Source organism: Micromys minutus (assembly GCF_963924665.1).
Source record: "Micromys minutus genome assembly, chromosome: 20".
Lineage (NCBI taxonomy): Eukaryota > Metazoa > Chordata > Mammalia > Rodentia > Muridae > Micromys > Micromys minutus.
This window is the reverse complement of record NC_137955.1, coordinates 14,358,520-14,378,958: the sequence shown is the minus strand read 5'-3', so window position 1 is coordinate 14,378,958 and position 20,439 is coordinate 14,358,520. Positions and strand designations below refer to the sequence as shown.

The following is a 20,439-nucleotide window of genomic DNA, read 5'->3' as shown; positions in this document are numbered from 1 at the left end:
TTGTCTGATGTCAAAGCAGTTTTCAGATCTCCAATTCCTTTTCATCTTTGTTGATGAAAACAAACTTCTTTCTCCTGGGCTGGTTCTACTCTGTTTGATGCTTTCTTCAGCAGCTAGCCAATAGATCTGATATTTTGAACATCTTGGGGTCTCCAAGGCAACTTCAGTGTTACAGCTTCTTGTTTCAATGTCTGGGATCCACATATTATCTCTTTCAAAGGGTTGGCATTACTTCTGCATCTCTGCCCTCTATAGCACTCTAAGTTCAGGTTAATCCACTCCACCACTGCTGCTGTTCTTGGTAATCATCCCATAGTACTAGAATCTTCAATACACTGGCATCTTCAGCTGCAACTAGGCTTCACCAAATGGCCTCTCCTAAGCTTTCTTCATGGTGCCAAGCCACAAATTCTTTGCATGACCCCTTCAGTCCTGGACCATCAATTGCAACTGAGGCTGCACCTTCACCAGTGACCTTCCATGGCCTCTCAAAATGCTGAGCCTCAGCTGCTTTTCATGACCCCATCATAACTTCAAAATCAGTACCACATGGGTGATTCTTACACATTATGAAGTACAGCTGCAGCACAAGGTACAATCTTGTCTAACTCTGAAACACAGCTCTCAGAAAATACGCCCCAGAATTCACCTAAGCAATGCTGGTCATTTCTTAATGACCACTAATTTCTTATCTCAGCTAACAAGCATCAGTTGTCCCAGTATCCATTCTATTCTGAACTCTAAATCCAGAGCCAGTTCCTGCTGCTTTCTGGGGCTGAAACATGCCCCCCTTGTTCTATTACATTATCACTAGCTTTCTGTTTTCCAGCTTCTTCACTGCCTAGGCTTGGCTGTCCTGGAACTTGCTCTGTAGACTGACTTTGGTCTCAGAGATCTACATGCCTGTCTCCTAAGCACTAGGATTAAAAGTGTAGTCCATGAAGCCTGGACTTAAAGCTTTTATTCACCTAGAACTTGCTGTGTTCAGGGCTGGCCTTGAACTTGGAGATCTACTTGTCTTTGCCTCCTGGGACTAAAGGCTTGTACTACCTCGCTGGGTAGGATCTTGCCCCAAAGTTACTACTCCCTTAATTCAATTTAATATCCTTGAGCACAGGATTTAGCTCTATTTAACTTCCTGGTGCCTGTTTAATACCATATATCTTATATTTTTCTTTCTAAGCTTGCTACACTTGTTCTAAATGCTTTTCATAAAACTGAACCAGAGAACAAAGTCTCTACTGGACTTTTTTGAGATTTTTTTTAATGTGATTAATATGAATCTCTTTACCTTAGCCTCAGCTAGACTCTTCAGCCAAGGGGCAAGAGCAGGCATTTTCTTCACCCAAATCCCACCAAAACAGTCTCTCTAGGCCACATATTGAAATTCTACACTGAAATCTCTTAGGCCAGGTCTACACAGTTCAAATCACTCTCAGTAACAAAGTCTTCTATATTCTTACTAGGATAGCCCATTAAGCCCCACTTAAAGCATTCCACTGCTTTCCAAATCCAATGTCCCAAAGTCCACAATATTCCAAACAAAAGCATGATCAGGCCGATCATAGCAATACCCCAGTCCCTGGTACCTACTTCTGCCTAACAGACTTTATGACCAATGCAATATTTTTATTGTTGTTGTTAAAAATTTGTTTATTTTATGTATGTGAGTACATTGTTGCTGTCTTCAGACACACCAGAAGGAGGCATAAGATCCCATTATAGATGGCTGTGAGTCACCATGTGGTTGCTGGGAATTGAACTCATGACCTTTGGAAGAGTGTAGTCAGAGCTCTTAACCTTTAAGCTATCTCTCCAGCCCAACCAATATATGCATCTCTTATAAGGACAACATTTAACTGAGGCTGGCTTACAGGTTCAGATGTTTGGTTCATTATCATCAAGGAGAAGCATGGTAGCATCCAGGCAGACATGGTGCAGGAGGAGCTGAGAGTTCTACATCTTCATCTGAAGACAGCTAGGCAAAGACTGATTTCTAGTCAGCTAGAATGAGGCTCTTAAAGCCCACACCCACAGTGACACACCTACCCCAACAAGACCACACCTTCAAATGGTGCCATTCCCTGGACTGAGCATATAAAACCCATCACAGTGTGCCTCAGTGGCCCTGACAACAGCCATTTTGTGTAATAATGGAATTAAACCATGACTAGAGTGGATTTAGGGGAGAGTCAAAGTAGATGGACTGGAGTTAGAGAGTGAAATATTATGAAGGTAGAATGCTAACATGAGGAAGACAGGTTCAAGGAATTGAGCCAGTCAGGGCACTACACGGGTACTGAGTCACCTAGAACTAAGACAAAAATTGTAGTAGAAAGGATGTAGTTGATATTAAGGTGCAGGCAGGCACAAGATAAGGCAACGCCTGTGATTGAGCAGTGAAAAACTAAGGTGGGGACAGAGTTTCGGAAAGGAGGAGAGAAGCCAAGAGACGGGGAGAAGTCAAGATAGAGGAAGAAGATGACCCATGGCCATGTGGCTTTAAATAGCCACAGGTAGCTATGAATATCTTATAAGGGATGGATTATTACAGGATAATTTATGTTGTATAGGTGGGCAGATAATATCATATCAACTAGACCTGAGTTTCTTGTGTGGATGTTTTATGGAGTGAGAATTTACTGCTATAAACCTGATTGATGAGTTAGAAGCCTTTAGAGTCTTGCTTTTACGGGGTTGCTGGGAATGCAAGCAGAGTCCTCAGCAGGGAGCCACGAGAGGACAGAGTAGCCTGTGGCTGCAGAGAGCCAAGAGCTGTCAGTGCCGCAACAAAGTCTGTGAGTTTGGCCAAATGAGATGAAAATACCCCACAAATTCCTCAGAAACACTCAAGAGAATCAACACGTGGTTCAGCAGTTTTCTCCTGAATACACACTCAAAGGAGATGCAAGCAGAGACGTGTGAAACACTAACAGTACCCAGAAGGTAAGGACAGCCTAACGCTTCTAGCAGGCCAATGGATAAATGGCGGACCACTATTAAACAGTTAAAATACATCCTGATACAGGCTGCAATAAGAATGAACCCTGAAAACACTGTACCAAGCAGAATAAAACAGTCCAAAGGATGAATGACTTATGATTCAACTTTTGTAAAACATGTATACATGCAAATGCATTGACAGACTAGATTACAGGCCACCAGGTGCTGAGACAAAGGAAAAATAGAAGGGTGTTACCTAACAGTTCTAGGATTTCTGCTAGGAAGTGATGAAAAAGATTTGGAAAGGTAGCAGTGAGAATTTGAAATGGTATACATCTGTTTAATACTGTTGAAGTCTATTACTAACATGGTTTAAATGGCATTTTTATAACCTAACTAGTATTTAAATGAATAAAGCAATATACCTAAAATCATTGAATTACACGTGTTGAATAGGTGGAACTGTATAGCCTATGAGCTATATCTTAGCACAGTGACTACACAAAACTGGAAATAAATGGCTGTCCCAGAGGTGGTTTAGGTGGTGACATGAAAGAATGCACCACTGTGTGTTGTGTGCTGGGAAGCTGCAGAGCACTCCGTTACCTAGAAAACCCACCACACAGCACCTTTTGGCCTAGACCACATCTAACTGACCAAACTCTAACCAAATTAATTCGGTGAGAACCCATTCAAGTCTGTTCTCGTGTCAAGGTTCAATCCAAGTCCACAGTTCAGAAAGTCAGTAAATCACATGGGCCCCTTTTTCCACCAGCATCTTATGGAGAAAGCCTGCTCCTACCTTATTGTTACTGACAGAAAAGAACTATGACCTAACCGCTGGCAGAAGCCGAGGAGTCCATAGGCTTCCACATCCTCCACTCAGCCCACCCCATCCTGACCTCAGATCATCTTTGTCTACTTGATGCAAACTCATCATCAATAACTAAATTGATTCTAACACCTCTAATTTATTTGTTCCCTCTCTATATTCAGACACTCTGACTTAAACAAAAGTGTCCTAACCAATCTGTAACTAGGAAGTGTGCAGTCGCTCTCCTAATGTGAGTTTCTACCCTCATTCCAGCACACATCCATCCTTTGCTCTAGATTAGAACTCAGTATTTGTATAAAAGCACTGCTCTACAGACAAGTCTAACCTCCCACATAGCAGCAGATCGCTGCCCCTTAAACGTAAACTATAAACCCTGAAGCTGTCACTGCCTCTGCATTGGTGCCAGAAGTTCCTCTTTACCAAGTACAGATCATTTGCCTGTTGAAAACCCTTAACTGGCTGATATTGACAATTACTGTTATGATCTTTACAATGAATGCCATAAGTCACACCACAAGACAAATCTTGAATGGGACATTTTTGGGGAAGGGGTTATACAGAGTCTACCTCTGGGCAAAGGTGGCGGAATAAAAGGTAAGTCGAGAAAAAAACTGGCCTTTTATTTTATTTTTTTAAGATTGTAATGATCTGACTTTATTTTATACTAGGTAAGGGACACAAAGCAATCCTCTTTAATGAAGTTGACAGCTTCACTTAGAACATTTTAATAATGCACACTTTTTAAAAAGTATTTGTCTTACAAATTTTTCTGCAATCCAAATATGCAACAGTTTGGAAAACAACATTTAGAAAACAGAAGCCAATGTAAAGAGACAGATTAAAACAGCTACAACAGTACAGGTTTGCTATGACTCAGAGTTTACAGCTTTCTCACTGCATCACCTATGTCGGAGATCTGTTTCTTCAGCTGGCTCCACTGTTCCATGTTTAAAGAAATACTGTTTCTCCCTGGTTCATTTCACCTTCTGAGTCCATCCAGCATTCTCTATTATCAATTAGAATCTTTCCTTTAGTGTCCCGAACACTGACATATCCCATCTTTCCTGTCTGGAACATGTTATCCCCCCTGCTGCTGCTGCCCTTTGGAGGATACCAGAGTTCTAGAAGTCTCCCCAGGCTTTTGCTTCTTCACAGGTTTCTCTGAGACAACTGCATTTTCCTCTAACTACTTTTCAACTTTGCTCTCAGAATCACTGCCCGAAGAGCTTGAAGATAAAGTTTCTTTTATGTAGGCATTGCTCCTCGCCAGCCGTCCAACAGCCTCTAGAGCTCACTCGCTTGCTCCAGACTGTGGACTGGCCTTTTATAAGGGGATGTCGCATGTGCACACTGGAGGATGTGCAATGCTGGGAATGTGTTCCATCTTGGCAGCTTGTTATGATATATTCTGCTATCTCTGGACCCCTGGGGCAGGCGTGGAGATGCCTGATTACCAACAATTACTTCTTTCTAGAACCATAAAAAATATCACCCAGTACTGTGAATGCTAGTCAATAGGAGTAAAGCTTCTAGTTGGGTACCAGCTTATTTTTTTTTTATGTTCAATTAAATACATGATATTTTCGGCAGTAGGGTCTTACCTTCAGGTTGTGGAAAGTAACCAAAGCCTTTGCAATAGTCGGTGATGATTAGGCGATCTACGGGACCCCTTTGGCCAATGACTTGACAATATGTAACCAATTTCTATCATGGGAGTGGGGGTCAGGGTCTACTTTGTGGCATTAGATATCTAACTGGGGCATTTTAAAATTTCTTTTCAATACTCATATGCATGTGTATGTATGTGTTTATTGTATGTTGTATTTTTTGTCTTACTGAGTTTTTGTTTTGATTTGATTTTTGGTTTTGGCCTTTTTTGTTTTGAGAGATAGAACATTAAGGTGGGTATATATGAAGGCAGGAGTACTTAGGAGAAACAAGGGAAGGGAAACAATGTAATCAAAATTGTATGAAAATGTTTTTCTGAATAAATAAAGACAAAAGAACCTTCACTGGCTCCCTCTCCTCCTTTGATATCTATAGACCTTATTCATCATAATACTCAACTTTAATGCTCCCAGACCTCTAACCTCATCCCTCATTGTTGCCCACACTGGGGTTCCTGAAATATTTGCTAGTTAAAGTACCCACATAACCCAGGTCCCGAGGTCTAGGGTTTATCTCTCCATCTAGCACGAGTCCAGCAAAAAGATTCAACCAAAAATGTACTGCATGAGGTATTTATTGAAATCATCTATCAAGTCCACTGCTGAGACACAGTATCAATTCTACTTTTTTATATAAAACATAACATCCACTTTTCATCCCTGTGTCTGGACACAAAAGATCTTCATTAAAGACTCAGTGAGTAGGTTGGTGGATGGATCAATGGCTGGAGAGATATGTGCATGGATACATAGACAGATGAGGATGGAGATGAACTGCTTAACTATGAGAGAAAGGTTACATTAGGAAAGTGTAGCTGCTTGTATCATGAATGCTAACTGTGTTCCCCAAAATCTGTTTATACAGGAGACTACAGTAGCTTCTGGAAACCTGCCCCCAATTGGTTCTGATTGGTAAATAAAGATGCCAACAGCCAATAGCTGGGGAGAACAGGCAGAGGCAGGATTTTAGGATTCTGGAGATTGGGACCAGGAGGAAGCAGAAAGAAGGAGATTGTGCTTTAAGGGAGGTGGGAAAGGAGGAGAGACACCACGCAGGGAGAGTGCAGAACAGAGAGGCAGAGCTGCCCTGTGAAGGGCCCCGAGAGGCAGCTCAGAGAAATGCCCTTGTTGAAGGTGTGTTACTCAGGGAAGGCTTTGAGATTTCAAAAGCCCATGCCATTCCCAGTTAGGTCTCTCTGCCTCATGGCTACATCTCAAAATGTAGCTTTGAGTTACTTCTCTAGTACCATGCCTGCCTGCAGCCATGGTCCCAACCCTTGTGGTCATACACTAACCTTCTGAAACCAGAAACATCAAATTAAACACCTTCTTTTGTAACTTGACTTAGTTATAGTGTCTTATCACACAATAGAAAACTAACTAAGACAATGTCTTCACTAATCTTTATGATTTTAGATCTCAAAACATGCTAACATAGAAGATTTTCAATAAAGATATTGATCATAAATTAATATGTAACTATGTAAGTTATATAAATAGTATCATAGTAGACCATAATTTAATAAGTAAATATGGTGTTATAATTAAGTATCTTATATAAAATAATGCTTTAGACATTAAAAGTTCAGACATGAAAAATCCTACTAACTAGAATAAAGTTTAAGACATTAAAAGGAACACTCAGCAATTAAAACCATTGGTAAAATAATTTCCATTCCAATATAAAAACGGACCACATTTCCTTGACCATTCTTCAACTGATAAACATCCGTGTGGTTTCAATTTCCTGGATTTGTGAATAGAGCAGCAATGAACATAAATGAGCAACTATCTCTGTGGTAAGATATAGAGAGAGTCCTTGGAGTACATGCCCAATAGTGGAATAACTGGGTCATGTGGTAAATCAGTTTATTGATGAACTTTCACATTCATCTCCTCAGTGGTTGAGCCTGTTTGTACTCCCACCAGCAATGAGGAAATGTTTCCCTTCCCCACATCAACAGCAGCATCTGCCATCATTTTTGCATTAGTGACGTGACTATCAGGAGAGTAACCAACTACTTTTTGAATCAACTGAAGGCCAATTCCAAAAGATAGAATCCATGCCTGACACCATTACAGGGGCTAAGACCTGTGACTAGACAGATCATGGGCCCTAGGTGAGAATCTACTTTGTCACACTGCAAATTGGAAATGGAATTAAACTGACTACTAACGATTCCTCATTGTACTCACGGATCAGTACATTTCTAAAATCTCATAGATTCTTCTTTTTGCGGTAGACGACAAGTAACACCGACACCCCGCAACTGGACAAGGTTCAGAAAGTAAGTGTGACTGCAGAGTGATCATCCATGAATGGGACATCTACATCACACCCTAGTGCCTTCCAAAGCATAGGCATTGTTATGGAAGAGGACCAGGAAGGACAGTAAGAGACGTAGACGGTGGGTGATGAGAAGGAAACTGTTTTCTGAGCACAACCGAGCACTTGCACACATGAATGCCCAGCAGTTCTGACGGCATACACAAGATCTGCACAAGCTCAAGCCAAATTAAATTCCAGTATGGAGTGGCGAGGTAGGTACAGAGCCAACTCCTAACTGAGGAGCTATTGATAATTGGTAGCTCCTTAGAGAGGGACAGTTATCTTTTTAGTGTATAGCCACACTGCTAAGAATACGTAGCCAACACTAATACAACTTAATGGGTTGAGTTTTTAAATAAAGACAGAGTTGAGTGGGTATAGAATGGGTGGATGAGTCTAGGAGGATATGGAAGAGAATGAATATTACCAAAATACAACTCTCAAAGGATTTACAAAAATATTTGAAATGTCCATTAGTGTCATCCATCTCTGATGCTACCAACATTTTAAGATTTTTTTTTCTAAGCCAGATTGTACTATATATCCTTGGCTAGGCTGAAGGTTGTTATATAGACCATCCATTTCTTGAATTCACAGTCATATACCTGCCTCTGCCTCTCACATACTCAGAATAAAGGTGTGGGCCTCCATACCTAGATGGTACCTACTTTCTAAAAGAAATACTGACAGACTAGATTAAATGTCATGTAGAAAAAATAATTGTTAGCAAACATTTACTTTGAAAGTGTCTTTATTAACTATTCTGACCTCAATTCATTACAAAATATTAAAACTATAATTATATACATAATAAAATAATTATTTTATCTTCTGCAATTACCACCAAGCAAACGCTCTCTTTGCCACTTGTAGTTAAAATATATTTTTCTCTCCATCCATTTAGTTTGTTTGTGTGTGTGTATGTCTGGTGTGTGTGTGTGTGTGTGTGTGTGTGTGTGTGTGTAGGCATATATGCACATGAAGATCAGATGACACCCAAGAGTTAGTTTTCTCCTTCCACCATGTGGATTCCAGGTTTGGCGACTCCCCTGAGTGATCTTCCCAGCCCTAAAATATATTCTTGTATTTTTCACTGCTTATATGTGATACATAAAACAGATAAAATGAGAATGTTGAGATCTTAGGTTTTTACTGCTGTGAACACACACCATGACCATAAAGGCAATTCATAAAGGACAGACAACATGTAATTCGGGCTAGCTTCCAGGTTCAGAGGCTCAGTCCAGTATCCTCAAGATGGGAATATGGCAGAATCCAGGCAGGCCTGGTGCAGGAGAAGCTGAGAATTCCACATCTTCATCTGAAGGCTGCTAAGAGAATACTGGCTTGCTTCCCCTGGCTTGCCCAGCCTGCTTTCTTATAGAGCCCAGGTCTACCAGCCCAGGGATGGCACCACCCACAATGAACCCTCCCAGCCTTGATCACTAGTTGAGAAGATGCCTTACAGCTGGATCTCATGATGGCATTTCCTCAAGAAAGGCTTTTTTTTTTTTTCTGTGATAACTCCAACTTGTTTTTTTGTTTTTTTTTTTTTTTGTTTGTTTGTTTTGTTTGGTTATTGTTTTGTTTTGTTTTTTGTTTTGGTTTTGGTTTTTTGGGGGTTTTTTTTGTTTTTTTTTTTTTGTTTTTTTTTTTTTTTGTTTTTTGTTTTTTGGCAATTGCCTCTGAAAACAAGGGTCTGCAGAAGAATTTCAGCCACTAGTATGTTATTAAGTGGGGTGAGCCAGAGCAGTGGGGTAGAAATTCAAAGAGGTGGAGACAAGTCTCTTCAGGGTCCTCTGTCGATACAGCTACCGCTGGAGTGTGCCTGGTGGAACTACTTCCTGGATTCTATTTGAAAATTAGTTTTGTTTAGACAGAGCAGGCAAAAGAGAAGTCGCACACTGCTCTGTGTATATTAATCAGATTTTCCTAATAAGGTATTCCTTGTCTATCTCAGGTCCTGGAGCTTCCAGGAAAATCTTTTGCTTCCTCATACCCAATTGCAATGGGAAAGGTTTGAAGAGCAAAATAAGAAATATGTTGTGAGGGACTAAGTTGAATGAATATATGTGAAGCTGTTTCAGCCTGTGCAGAGCTAGTTGTCATGGTAACAGCTGGGGAGAAATAAACACAAGAGGCAGAGATCACCTGAGGAACCTCAAAGGTGTGTGATACAGGTTCTTAGCTATTCCTCCCGTGATAATAGGCTTCTACAATGCACATGATGTCTCCATTTTTTTTTTTTGTTTGAAAATAAAGCTTCCCACAGGTAGCTAGTGGTAACATTTAGTTGGCGTCTGTCTTAGTTAGGATTTTATTGCTATGAAGAGACACCGTGACCAAGGCAACTCTTATAAAGGCAAACATTTAACTGGGGCTGGCTTACAGTTTCAGAGATTTATTCCATTATCATCTTGATGGAAATCATGGCAATGTACAGACAGACTTAGTGCTGGAGAAGGGGTTGAGAATTCTACATCATGATCTGAAGGAGGCCAGGAAGAGACTAGAATTCCACACTGGGCAGAACTTGAGGATAGGAGATCTCAAAGCCTACCCCACAGCGACACACTTCCTCCAACAAGGCCACACCTACTCTAAAATCTCTAATAGTCCCATTAATCAATGGACCAAGCATTCAAACTAGAGGCTATGGGAGCTATTCCTATTCAAACTACCACAAGGTCGCCTCCAGGTCTATATATCTACAGTCTCAAAAGAGACTTGAGTAGGAAAAGTTCAACCACTATCAATCAGTCTTATGTTGAAATAACACATCTCTTCTCAGCCACACCTTCTAGAGTTTTCTCAACACTGGCCCACAGTTTGGTGGTTTGGGCTTATTGCTGGGCACAGTGACTTTGAGTCTAAGACTATCATGGCCTTACAGTCTTCAGTCCATGGTTACTGCAACTGCTGGGTCAGGGCTGTCCTTGACAGCCTTGAGCACAAGCACCAATGATACCAGGGCACCCCTGGGAGCTACACATTCTCCCCCATCATCACCTGGAGCTTCTCTACTTCCTGGGACCATATAAACCAGTGCCTCTCATCCCCCTGTAGAGTAAGTCTGTTCTTTGCTTGCTGGCTGACTGGCATGGAAGACTGAACGGACCCCATTCTTCCTCCTTCCTATTTATTTCAGCTCTCATTAGTTTACCGCATCCTAGAGCAGTGGCTCTCAACCTTCCTGATCCTGAGATCCTTTGATACACTTCCTATTGTTGCTGTGACCCCGCCCCCACCATAAAATTATTCTTGTTGCTACTTCATAACTGTAATTTTGCTACTGTTATGAATCATAATTTAAATACCTCTGCTTCTCCAGCAGGTGGTTATTCACAGGTTGAGAATCCCTGACCTAGATAGAAACCTATACCCTCTTTCTTCCTAAATTCACCAGAACTTAGTATCATATGGATACTAAGAACAAATTGTGTGAAACAGCCACGGGGAGTCTTGTTGAGAGGAGCCATTGATCCATATAGGTTGATTCCCTGCCATGGTGACCCATGCTGTCATAAGAATGGACGTGTAGATATCCCTGGGGACTTTTAACATATGAGTTTATGTTTGTATATTTATGTGTACATGCCCATGGTATTCGTACATACATTGGGGTACCCAAGGAAGCCAGAAGAAGACATCAGATGCCCTGGAGGTACAGATACAGACAGTTGTTAGCTGCCCTACATGGGCATGCAAATTGAAATCTGCTCTTTTGTAAGAGCAAGGGTCTTACCAACTGAGCCATCTCTTTGGCCCTGTAAGTATCTCTTTGGTATAATAATTAAGTCTCCTTTGAACATATATACCCAGCAGAAGGATTGTGGGGTCCTATGGTCAGTCTGTTTTTACTTTGAAGGGAACCCCAGACTATGTCCATGAAGCCTGCATTAATTTACATTCCCATCAAGAGCGTACAAGAGTGACTTTCCGCACATGCCTACTACTACCACTTCACTCTTGATGGTCGCCTTTCGATTGATTTGCACTTTCCTAGTGATTTCCGCATCTCCCTGCCAGCCACTGCAGACTTCTCTGAAGAGGATGGAGAGGGAGAGAAAGAGTGCTGTGTTCTCATCTTATTAAGCCAGCATCTGGAAAGTGCTCTCCACGTGGGGAAGGACACTAGAAGCATCAAGATGCCTGTAGCTTCCTTTCCCCCCATGGCCATCTTTTTCCTTCTAATTTCTTGAAGCAAGATATATATTTTATATGAAAATAGAAATCAACATAACCTTAATTTATGCTTAATGCTTTATAAAGGGGAGAAGGAAATAATAACCCCCAATCATTCTTAATGTAATCATTTCATTATCTAAAAGGCACAGCTCTTAAAGTGCCAGTGTCCAAGGCAATCATATGAAAGCATCAGCTTCATTTTGTGACTCTTACGAAGACAGACCTCTACCCTGCCAGTGCACTAGAGTAGCGATGCATGGGCTGCAATGCTGGTTGTAATAACACAAATCAATGCTCTAGATAAGTCTTCCAAAGTTTTGTTTCAATATCTTGTTTGTAGTTGTGCCCATGCCCAGTAGAATAATGAAGAAAATAGCACTACAATAATTGGAACTACATGCATTCATGCACACACACACACACACACTCATTCACATAAGTGTTACAAAATTAATGGTATACTAATGGCCTCTCAGACAATTGCTCGCTGAGTATCTTAGTGTCATCGTTGTCCACTGCACTTCACATTTGAGAACCAAGACCACAAAGGTCACTAACTGGACTGAGCATGCGCTGGTCAGTCGAAGGGCTGGGCTTAAACTCTGACTTAAGGTTCAACAATGCTTCCAGAGCTTTGACATAGGATCTAAGAGCCAAGCTTGGAAATCAGAAAACCCATGGCTTTACCAAAGCCATATGCAGATATTTAAGCTGCATGCATATGCCCTGTTTTCTTAGAGTCTCATAACTCTGTAGGAAAAGTGTTAAAAGAAAGACAAGACAGTAGGTAAGAAGCCACGATTGGAGGACACTGTGCCTCCTGATGGGAGAATATGGGTTTGTACTCCATGGGAGAGACAGGTCAATGCTTTGACATTATTAATGGTGTGAACTTGGGCATTTAAACTGCATCCTCAGTTACCTGGAAAAATTCCACCCATCTTCCATTGTACTTTGAGCTGTGTCACGCATAACTGGGTGCCTGGGAGTCACAGACACTCCATTATTACTGTTACTGCAGATTCTGGTTTTTTTTTCTTTACTTTTAATACAATTTACTAAAACTGCCACTACAAATAATTAACTTGCTATGAAAGAGTGTGGGATTTTTAAGGTCAATACCCCAGTGTCTCACCTGTAGGGGACACCAACACCCAGAAAAGAGAATACCTTCCCACTCTGACCTCTCTGTGTCATGTGCTTTATGAGGTTGCCTGGCATTTCCCCACCTACACTTGGACTAAGTGGTGTGAACTCTGTTAAAGGAGAATTCAAGATACAGGTTGCAGAGAGACCAGGAAAAATTGGGATAAACTCAGCCTGAACAATGGAGAGGCTGGCAGCAGGTTGAGTCAGAACTTGAAAAGAACACATATCATTCTGCTAACATTAAAATGCTCAGATCCGGCTCTGAGAGCACCAAAGCTGGACCACAAAAGGAATTAAACGCAGTGGATCAACAACTTCGACCTCTGGGCCGTTTCTTTCTCAGCCTCCCCAGTACACTGGCTTTTTCTTATCTAAATGGAAATCTCCTCTACCCTCACCCAAAATCTCATGCACCTTAAACTTCCTTCAAGAAGACTTAGCAGCACCCGTCTCTGAGTTCCTGCAGCACCTTGCCGAAACCCAGACCTGACACTTCTGAGCACTGAGGTGAAGCTGAAACACCGCCTGCCCATCTTCCTAGTGCTTACAGTGTTGGAAGACAACTGTGTTCCCTTCACTACTGGGCCCCTTTTAACAGCAGATAGTTAAAAATAGTTGCAGGACAAATGGGATGGTTGTGAATTGATTTAAAAAAGAAGTCCTGCAACCTGAATTAAGAGGCGGGGACTGGAAAGAGGGCTCAGTCTGTTAAGATCCCTTGCCCAAGTAAGACCTGCTCAGGACCTGAGTTCATTTCCCCCAACCCACATGGTGGCTCACTACCATGATAACTCCAGTCCCAGGGATATAATGCCTTCTTCTGACTTCCACAGATACACATGCAGGCAAACATTCATACACATAAAATAATTATTTCTTAAACCTATAACCTTAATGTCTTTGAAGTGGATCGTGGTATGAAATTCAGACCCAGAGTGGCTGGAAGATGAAGTCATGGAGTTTAGGAATCCAAGTCAGGAGGCTGAGTTTCTTTTTTATTGGATATTTTATGTATTTACATTTCAAATGTTATCCTCTTTGGCCCCACCAAATACTTTTTTCTATCCAGGTATAAACATGCTAAGGTTTTATACTTACATGGGTACATATTTTACTAATAATAGACTTTTTCATCTATGATAATTCAAGGTTTTCAGTATCTTTGCTTCTGAATAGACAGTAGAGAACTGGTTTCCATGCAAACGGGGTAGCAGGAAGTCTGCTTGAGGCTAAAGCCAAGTCCTGGGGTCCTGCCAAGAATGCTGCCAACCCAATCCACCCTGCTCCCTTCCAGTCCTCCAAGTTCTGGCCACTCGGTGGTCTGAGATGTCACTACCACGTATCAACTGACTCTGTGAAATGCCATCTGCTGGTGATGACAACCCACAATGTCAAAATTAGAATAATAGCTGCTTTCTTAGATATGCCCACAGTCCTCTGCTCTCAGGGGGTCACTGGCGTCAGACTCAGCCGTATGCTTCCTGGCTCCAAACCATTCTCTCCAGTGGGTTTACGGAATGTGTGCCATCATTGTGAAAACAAAGCCTGAGAACTATCATAGAGAAAGAAAGAAAGAAAGAAAGAAAGAAAGAAAGAAAGAAAGAAAGGAAGGAAGGAAGGAAGGAAGGAAGAAAGAAAGAAAGAAAGAAAGAAAGAGTAAAAAGAAACCCTTCTACAAATTCATCATTTTCATCCTAGTGAGAAAAAAAATGGGTAATGAAGAAATGGAAAGAGAGGGAGAGAGGGGCAGAGAGAACGAGGCATCAATTGAGGTACAGGGCATAAAAAAATCATTTAAAAGTAGGGATGTTTACTTACAATAAAACTTTAAAAATAAAGCTAATCTCAAGCCTGACATTCTAGCATCTGGGAAGCAGAGGTAAGAGGATCCAGGCTAGCCTTGGCTACCTAACTAGCTTGGGGCTAGCCTGGGCTACATGAAACCCTGTCTCAGAAAACAAACAACAGAAACCAAGCACTCAGCTGAGTTTGATCAAATGCTATGAAGCATGTCTGCATCTCGGGGGACACAGGCATGGGGCAAATATTACAGCATCAAGAGCCGGCTGGAGCCTGGTGACTCCATCTATTTATTTCCCTGGTACAGGAGACGCATGTAAGAATTAGCACTGTAATTTTTTATATTAGCCTAATTTTCCTGTGGTTAAGGATGATTGCATAAGCAATGGTTTCAGCCTCTATTGATCTCTTAATTTTTCCAGAATCCTGTAAAGGAATTATGGGAGGAAATGAGGTGCCATCTCATGCCAGACACTACGTGGTTTTAATCAAAAGGCTGGAAATGTGTGCAGGGGCTTTGATCAAAGACAGCTGGGTGCTGACAGCTGCTCACTGTGACCTGTCAGTCATCCCAGCTCCTCTCATTCCCAAAGCTGATTCATAGCTATTCAGTTCAAAGCCACAGTTAGGATGAAACAGAGAAAAAAATGTGGACGCGTATAATCAGCATTATATTCTGTTGTGATATTTACCTCACAAACAAGGGCCAGACAGTATGGATAAGACAGAAAGGCACAATTCTGCATTATTTAAAAGTGGATCTTTTCCCACTACAAATATCAACAGTATTAGAAGCTGAAAAGACAGAGAAATAATCGCACTCAGGTGAATTGCCCCCACACCATATCTGTCAGGATTTTGTTTCCTGTTTGGTTCATAAGCACATGTTACACAATTACTAAGTTTTGAGTGTCTCCTATAGTGACAGCCCACTTATTCCCTAACCATTGGTCTTTTCCTACTTTAATATGATATTTTAGAGTAATCCCCAGAAATTACTACTCTTTGACTGTGTAAAAAAATACCAATACCCTATAACTTAAACTAATGACTTGGGTCATCATTTTAACGGCAGCATCATGCGGGTCTATCTACTATTCTCTAACCTGCACCTGTTGTTGGTGAGCAATGCCTGACATTCCCTGTTCACTCTAGCCCAAATTGCCTGAAGCAAAATTCAGCTTAAAATTATATATAAAGTTATGCTATATAAAAACTAAAATTTATCAAGCAAGAACATCAGCATGACCAGGGGCAGAGAGATCACCCAGGACCCGCCCCCGGATTCTTATAAGCTCACTTTTCTTAATCAGTCTGTAAAACCCATCTTTCTGGATGTCATGAATACTGATAGAAAAGGTTGATGTCCTCGCATCTGATCTTTATTTAGCTTACTTTTTCCTCGAAAAGATTTATTGTGCACACAGGGTTGAGTGAATTATCACCAGGAAAGTTTTCACCCTGTTGTGCTGAGCTTAAATAACCCTAAAATAAGCTACTTGTGTTTAAACTCCCAGAGTGTGTACCAACACCAGCTCTTGGTCATGTTAAACTGAGCTGCCTTCCTGTCTGCTGTGGATCATCATTCTACTGGCTGTGGAGGGTGCAGAGACCCTGCATGAAATGCCCAGAAACTGATAGACAGAAGACATATGACTCAATAAAAGTGGGTACCAAGTATGAACAGTCAAGAATATGCATGTACTGAGCCACCGTAAAGTTTTGTTAGTCATGGGGCATTACAGGTCAAACTCTGTTCCCTAAAGATTTAATTCTTGTTGGTCTAAGTACTGATAAATCAGTTGTACTCTGACATAAGGTCTTTAGGGAAGTAATGCACTTGGAATGGGTTTGTAGGTTGGCTCTAATCCAATTTTATTGCTGCGTTTCCAAGAAGGGATGAGGACAGACAGAGGATGAGCAGCTGAAGATGAAGCAAGAAGGTAGGCACTGGGCCGGAGAGATGGCTCAGTGGTTAAGAGCACTGGCTGCTCTTCCAGAGGTCCTGAGTTCAACTCCCAGCAACCACATGGTGGCTCACAACCATCTTTAATGGGATCTGATGCCCTCTTCTGGTGCATATGAAAACAGCAATGGTGTACTCATGTAAATAAAATAAATAAATATTAAAAAAAGAAGAAGAAGAAGAAGGTAGGCCTTAGGGGGCAGACTGATCCAATGAACTCTGACCTTGAACTTGTAAACCTCCTGAATTGTGAGGAAATTCGTTTTTGCTGTTAAATGACACAGTCTTTGATCTTTTGTCATAGCATCCCCAGAAAACAAACTCAATAGGAAATGCAAGCTATATGGTAAAATACACAACATTTCTCTACAGAGTGGACACAATTAAGCAAACCAGAAGAAATTAAATGTTCATGTGGAAGTAATGTGGTTACATTAGCCAGCTTTGTATTACTACAGCAAAATACCCTAGGCAACTAACTTTATAAAAGAAAAAGTTTTGTTTAGCTTGGTTTTTAGAGGTTTCAAGTTCAAGATCAAATGGAACCATTTTTTAGTGTGTAATGAGAGCAGAATATGGCAGCCATACCATAGTAGGAGTACATGGAGTAGCCATCGGGGCTCTGCTGCATACGGGCAGATGAGAAGGAGAAAAGAGGGAGGGAGAAAAATTGATTTAAAGAGAGAGGGAGAGAGAGAGAAGGATCCACAGTCCTGTCCTTTTCTTTTATTGCAGTAACTGTTCTTTTCAACTTTATTTTTTAAAAAACAGATACATGTATAGATTTTTAAAAGTATTTCTGCATAAAAGTATATGAATATATTATTGTCAGCACTTGATTTTTTTTAAAAGATTCTTAGTAGGCATTGAAATCTTACTAGTTACAATGATCAGGAAGTATATGTAAAACAAAACGTAACATGGAAAGAGTCTAAGTTTTCTTGGTGTGTAAAGATTAAACATAATGATTTTTAAATACCAAGAATTGCCATAAGGCTATATTTTTAGTTCTTGAATTATTAATGATTTAAGGTCTAGGTGTACCCCACTCTGAGAGGGCGCTATGCACTTATTTTTTTTTACTAAGAAGGACTGTGGCTTCCACCTTCCACTTTCAGGGCTAGTATCCAATTATCAGTAACTGCATGTTGTGTCTGTTCCTTTTTGACTGGGTTATTTCACTCAGGATCATATTCTCTAGATCCATCCATTTTCCTAGGAATTTCACAAAGTCATTGTTTCTAATAGCTGAGTAATACTCCATTGTGTAAATATACCACAATTTCTGTATCCATTCATCTACTGAAGGAAATCTGTGTTCTTTCCAGCTTCTGACTATTATAAATAAGGCTGCTATGAACATGGTGAAGCATGTGTCCTTGTTATATGTTGGAGTATCTTTTGGTATATGCCCTAGAAGTGGAATAACTGGGACTTCAGGTAGTACTATGTCCAATTTTCTGAGGAACCTCCAGATGGATTTCCAAAGTGGTTGTACCAGCTTACAACCCCACCAACAGTGGAGAAGTGTTCCTCTTTCTAAGTATGTTGAGCACTTCCTTAGATGCTTTTCAGCCATTCGATATTCCTCAATTGAGAACTTTTCATTTAGCTCTGTACACCATTTTTTAATGGGATTGTTTGATTCTCTGGAGTCTAACTTCTTGAGTTCGTTGTATATAGTGGATATTAAACCTCAATCTGATGTGGAATTGGTAAAGATCGTTTTCCAATCTGTTGGCTACCATTTAGTTTTCTTGACATTTTCCTTAGCCTTACATAAAATTTGCAGTCTTATTAAGTTACATTTATCAATTCTTGGTCTTAGAGCACAAGTCATTGGTGTTCTGTTCAGGAAATTTTCCCCTGTGCCAATATGTTCTAAACTTTTCTTTCTTTTCTCTTTTAATAGTTTCAGTGTACCTACTTTTATGTGAAGATCTTTGATCCTCTTACACTTGAGCTTTGTACAAGGAGATAAGAAAGGATCTATTTTCATTCTTCTGCATGCTGACTGCCAGTTGAGCAACCACCATTTGTTGAAGAGGCTGTCCTTTTTTCCATTGAATGTTTTCAGCTCATTTGTCAAAGATCAAGTGACCAATGTGTAAGAGTTCATTTCTAGATCTTCTATTCTGTTCCATTGACCTACCTGCCTATCTCTGTACCAGTTCCATGAGGTTTTTAACACAGTTGCTTTGTAATATAGTTTGAGGTCAGAGATGGTGATTCCTGCAGAAGTTTTCTTGTGTTGAGAATAGATTTCACTATTCTAGGTTTTTTGTTGTTCCAGATGAATTTGCAAATTCTTTTTCCAACTCTATCAAGAGTTGAGTTGGAACTTTGATGGGGATTGCAAGAATCTGTAGATTGGTTTGGTAAGATGGCCATTTTTACAATGTTAGTCCTTCCAATCCATGTGCATGGGAGAACTTTCCATCTTGAGATCTTCTTCAGTTTCCTTCTTCAGAGATTTAAAGTTCTTGTCATACAAATTCTTCACTTGCTTAATTAGAGTCACACCAAGGTATTTCATATTGTTTGTAATTATTGTGAAGGGTATCTTTGCCCTAATTTCTTTCTCAACGTGACTGTCCTTTGAGTAGAGCAAGGCTACTAATTTGTTTGAGTTAATTTTATATCCAGTCATTTAAATTTATATAATTTTACAGCTGAAGTTGCTTATCAGCTGTAAAAGTTCTCTGGAGGAATTTTTGGGGTCACTTAAGTAAAGTATCATGTCATCTGCAAATAGTGATATTTTGACTTCTTCCTTTCTGATTCATATCCCTTTGATTTCTTTTTGCTGTCTAATTGCTCTGTCCAGAACTTCCAGTACTACATTGAGTAGGTAGGGGGAGAATGGGCAGCCTTGTCTAGTCCCTGATTTTAGTGGGATTGCTCCAAGTTTCTCACCGTTTAGTTTGAAGTTGGCTATTGGTTTGCTGTATATTGCTTTCATTATGTTTAGGTATGGGTCTTGGATTCCTGCTCTTTCCAAGACTTTTAACATGAAGGGGTATTGAATTTTGTCAAATGCTTTCTCAGCATCTAGTGAGATGATCATGTGGGTTTTTTTTCCTTTGAGTTTGTTTATATGGTGGATTACATTGATGGATTTCCATATATAAAACCATCCCTGCATCTCAGGGATGAAGCCTACTTGACTATGGTGAATGATCATTTTGATATGTTCTTAGATTTGGTTTGCAAGAATTTTATTGAGTATTTTTGCTTCGATGCTTATATGAGAGATTGGTCTGAAGTTCTCTTTCCTTGTAAGGTCTTTGTGTGGTTTAGGAATGAGAGTTATTTAGGCTTCGAGGAATGAGTTTGGTAGTTCTCTATCTGATTGTTTTGTGGAATAGTTTAGAGATTATTGGTATTAGGTTGCCAATAAATGTCTGATAGAATTCTGCACTGAACCCATCTGGCCCTGGGCTTTTTTGTTTGGGAGGCTTTGATGACTGCTTCTATTTTTTTAGGTGTTATGGGATTGTTTAGATGGTTTATCTGATCCTGATTTAACTTTGGCATCTGGTATCTATCTAGAAATTGATCC

The 20,439-nt window shown here is 40.4% G+C and overlaps 1 pseudogene across 1 annotated transcript; it reads right to left on the bottom strand.

Annotated features, from left to right (window-relative positions):
- Nucleotides 1-4,658: 4,658 nt before the first annotated feature.
- On the bottom strand, nucleotides 4,659-17,508 carry LOC308433651 (activated RNA polymerase II transcriptional coactivator p15-like; annotated as a pseudogene). The gene is made up of 2 exons: nucleotides 17,466-17,508; nucleotides 4,659-5,020 (listed from the first exon to the last, which is right to left on the bottom strand). The product of its transcript is annotated as an activated RNA polymerase II transcriptional coactivator p15-like (transcript).
- Between the last annotated feature and the right edge of the window lie 2,931 nt (nucleotides 17,509-20,439).